This window comes from Triticum dicoccoides, chromosome 5B (assembly GCF_002162155.2).
Source record: "Triticum dicoccoides isolate Atlit2015 ecotype Zavitan chromosome 5B, WEW_v2.0, whole genome shotgun sequence".
Classification (NCBI taxonomy): Eukaryota; Viridiplantae; Streptophyta; class Magnoliopsida; order Poales; family Poaceae; genus Triticum; species Triticum dicoccoides.
Genome location: NC_041389.1, coordinates 652,482,246 through 652,487,194, shown reverse-complemented (window position 1 = coordinate 652,487,194; position 4,949 = coordinate 652,482,246).

Here is a 4,949-nt window from a genome sequence, read left to right as displayed (position 1 = left end):
CACGCACCTAGACAAACAAACAAAGAACTCGCAACCAACGCAATAAAGGGGTTGTCAATCCCTTCATGGCCACTTGCGAAAGTGAGATCTAATAGAGATAGTATGATAAGATAAATATATTTTTGGTATTTTATAATATAGATGCAAAAAGTAAAGATGCAAATAAAAGAAGATTGGAAGCAAATATGATAAGAGATAGACCCGGGGGCCATAGGTCTCACTAGAGGCTTCTCTCAAGATAGCATAAGTATTACGGTGGGTGAATAAATTACTGTCGAGCAATTGATAGAAAAGCGAATAATTATGAGATTATCTAGGCATGATCATGTATATAGGCATCACGTCTGCAACAAGTAGACCGACTCCTGCCTGCATCTACTACTATTACTCCACACATCGACCGACTCCTGCCTGCATCTAGAGTATTAAGTTCATAAGAACAGAGTAACGCCTTAAGCAAGATGACATGATGTAGAGGGATAAACTCATGCAATATGATATAAACCCCATCTTTTTATCCTCGATGGCAACAATACAATATGTGCCTTGCAACCCTTTCTGTCACTGGGCAAGGACACCGCAAGATTGAACCCAAAGCTAAGCACTTCTCCCATGGCAAGAAAGATCAATCTAGTAGGCCAAACCAAACTGATAATTCGAAGAGACTTGCAGAGATAACTCAATCATACATAAAAGAATACATAAAAGAATTCAGAGGAGATTCAAATACTTCTCATAGATAAACTTGATCATAAACCCACAATTCATCGGATCTCGACAAACACACCGCAAAAAGAGTTTACATCGAATAGATCTCCACAAGAGAGGGGGAGAACATTGTATTGAGATCCAAAAAGAGAGAAGAAGCCATGTAGCTAATAACTATGGACCTGAAGGTCTGTGGTAAACTACTCACAACTCATCGGAGGGGCAAGGATGTTGAGGTAGAAGCCCTCCGTGGTTGATTCCCCCTCCGGCGGAGCGCCGACGAAGGCTCCAAGATGGGATCTCGCGGATACAGAAGGTTACGGCGGTGGAAATTGTGTTTCGTTGGCTCCCTGAATGTTTTTGGGGTACGTAGGCTTATATAGGAGGATGAAGTACGTCGGTGGCCGTCCGAGGGGCCCACGAGACAGGGGGGCGCACCCTATAGGGTTGGGGGGCGCCCTCCTATCTCGTGGAGGCCTCGACTGCTTCTTGACTTGCACTCCAAGTCCTCTGGATCACGTTCGTTCCAAAAATCACGCTCCCGAAGGTTTCATTCTGTTTGGAATCCGTTTGATATTCCTTTTCTTCTAAATACTGAAATAGGCAAAAAAACAGCAATACGGGCTGGGCCTCCGGTTAGTAGGTTAGTCCCAAAAATGATATAAATGTGTAAAATAATGCCCATAAACACCCAAAAGGGGTAATATAATAGCATGGAACAATGAAAAATTATAGATACGTTGGAGACGTATCAATCCTCTACACTTGTGGGTTATCAAGACTAATTTCTGGCGCCGTTGCCGGGGAGCATAGCTCTATTCTTTTAGTCACTCGGGATTTATATCTGTTGATCACTATGAGAAACTTGAAAGATGAAAGAACCAAGATTTTTCCCTCAACTACGAGGGCAGGTAAGGAACTGCCATCTAGCTCTGCACTATATTCTCCTTCTGTTTTGAGTAAGCTTGCGACACCTAAACCTGCTATTGCTATGAATTCTGATATGTCGCATGTTATTGACGATGCCACTTCTGCTATGCATGATACTTATGATGAAACTACTTCTGTGCGTGATACCACTTTGCCATTAGGTGAATTTCTTGATGAACAACTTGCTAGGGTTAGAGAAAATAAAATTATTGAAGATGCTATTACTGATGATAGTGATGATGAAAGTTCTCCCCTTGATTATGAATTACCTGTTGTTCCCGAGGGTTATGTTATGGAAGAGGAAGCTGCTAGAGCTATCTTTGCTTGTAAAGATAGATATGATCTTAAAAAGTTATTAGCTAAATGGAAGCAACAATCTCTTAATGCTAGAATGAAACCTGGCCCTGCTTTTGCTACTTCACCTATTTGTGTTACCGATAAGGATTATGAATTCTCTGTTGATCCTGAGATTATTACTTTAGTTGAATCTGATCCTTTTTTTGGCCTTGAATCTGAAACTGTTGTGGCACATCTTACCAAGTTAAATGATATAGCCACCCTGTTTACTAATGATGAGAAGTCTCACTATTATTATATCCTTAAGATATTTCCGTTCTCATTAAAGGGTGATGCTAAGACTTGGTTTAATTCTCTTGATCCTGGTTGTGTGTGTAGTCCCCAGGATATGATTTATTACTTCTCTGCTAAATATTTCCCTGCTCATAAGAAACAAGCAGCCTTACGAGAAATATATAATTTTGGGCAAATCAAAGAAGAGAGTCTCCCACAAGCTTGGGGGAGGCTTCTCCGATTACTTAATGCTTTGCCTGATCATCCTCTTAAGAAAAATGAAATACTTGATATCTTTTATGATGGACTAACCGATGCTTCCAAGGACTACTTGGATAGTTGTGCTGGTTGTGTTTTCAGGGAAAGAACAGTTGACGAAGCTGAATTACTATTGAATAATATGTTGACTAATGAAACTAATTGGACTCTTCCTGAGCCAATTCCTGAACCAATTAAGCCAACTCCTGAGCCTATTCCTAAACCCACTCCGAAGAAGAGAGGTGTTCCATTTCTCAGTCCTGAAGATATGCAAGAGGCAAAGAAATCAATGAAAGAAAAAGGTATAAAAGATGAAGATGCTAAGAATTTACCACCTATTGAAGAAATACATGGTCTTAATATACCGCCTGTTGAAGAACCACATTGTCTTGATAACCCGACACAGGTAGTAAAGGTAAATTCTCTCTATAGATATGATAAAGTTGAAATTCCGTCTACTAAATTTCATAGCCCATGCTTAGATGAATTTGATGACTTTATGGCTAGACAAGAAAGTTTGAATGATTATGTTGGTAGAGAATTAAAGAATAATGCTTTCGAGATAGGACGCTTGAGTGATTATATGGCTAGAGTTAAAGGTGAACTTAAACTCATTAGCAAATATGCTTCTATGGTTGCTACTCAAGCTGAGCAAGTACTTAAAGCTCAAAATGATTTGCTCGATGAATTAAATAATAAACCTGACTTTGTTGTTAGAGTGGCTACTAGAACTGGTAGAATGACTCAGGAACCTTTGTGTCCTGAAGGCCACCCTAAGAGGATCGATCAAGATTTTCTCAGAGAAACAATTTAGAGGCACCTAGTTCTTATAAATAGAAGAAAAAGAAAAAATGATAGGACTTTGCATGCTTCTAGTGAACCTGTTGTAGACACACATGAGAATCCCAATGATATTTCTATTTCTGATGCTGAAACTCAATCAGGTGATGAACATGGACCTAGTGATAATGTTAATGATAATATTCATGTTGATGCTCAACCTAGCAAAAATAATGATGTAGAGATTGAACCTGCTGTCGATCTTGATAACCCACAATCAAAGAATCAACGTTATGATAAGAGAGATTTTATTGCTAGGAAGCACGATAAAGAAAGAGAACCATGGGTTCAGAAACCCATGCCTTTTCCTCCTAAACCATCCAAGACAAAGGATGATGAGGATTTTGAGCGCTTTGCTGAAATGATTAGACCTATCTTCTTACGTATGCGCTTAACTGATATGCTTAAAGTAAACCCTTATGCTAAATATATGAAGGATATCATTACAAACAAAAGAAAGATTCCGGAAGCTGAAATTTCCACCATGCTTGCTAATTACACTTTTAAGGGTGGAATACCAAAGAAACTTGGAGACCCCAGGGTACCAACCATACCATGCTCTATTAAAAGAAACTATGTTAAAACTGCTTTCACTACAAAAAAAAGACACATTCGTGACATTTTGGGCCGAATGATTTTTTTCTGTCATACATATGACACTTCTATGACGATAATTGTGACAAAACCCGGTATCATCATAAATGTTGTGGGCTCCTACTTCAATGACAAAAAATCATGACAGAAAATGGGATTTTCGTGGGCGGGCCGGAGACGCAGCTACATGACATTCTTTGGGCCGTCCATGACGGAAAAAACCGTGGTAGAAGCAAGGGGGAGGAAAATTTCGGGGAGTTCCCGGTTACGGTGGGAGGCCGGGGGCCGAGCGATGCGCATTTCTCTCATACACGTACGCGCATGTGTGTGAGGCGTTGGCTCTAACTGAACCCGAGCGAGGCGTTGGGCTCTAACTAAACCCGAGCGATTGCACTGCAGGCTACGCGTTAGTGAACCCGAGCGATCGATCGATGGCTATTAACTGAACCTGATCGAACGATTCCTTCGCTACTGTTGCTAACTAAAGCCGATCGATGCTGCCTCTGGGATGAACAGTGAGCGTTGCAGGGGGGTGGATGAACAGTGAGCGATGGCGTTGCCTCTGGATGAACAAGACCCCATGGTGTGGTAGAGGGCTGGATGAACAATAGACGATGGAGGGGTGCCCGTGGAGGGGTGGTTGAACAGAACCCCGTGGTGTGGAGGGCTGGATGAACAGTAGAAGGTGGAGGGGTGCCCGTGGAGGGGTGGTTGAACAGGACCCCCTGGTGTGGAGGGCTGGATGAACAGTAGACGGTGGAGGGGTGGTTGAACAGTAGCCGGTGGAGTAGCGCACGGTGGAGGCTGGATGAACAGGAGCCCATGGAGGCTGGAGGAGGTCGACGGTAGCCCGTGGAGGCTGGAGGAGGTCGACGGTGGAGATGAACAGTATCCCGTGGAGTCCTGTTTTGCGGTACGCCACACCCCTCCCGATGAACAGGACCCCCGTTTCGACCATAGCGCTCCAACACAAGTCCATTTCGTCCGTTTTGCGGTACGCCGCACCTCTCCCGATCAACAGGACCCCCGTTTTGACCGTAGCGCTCCAA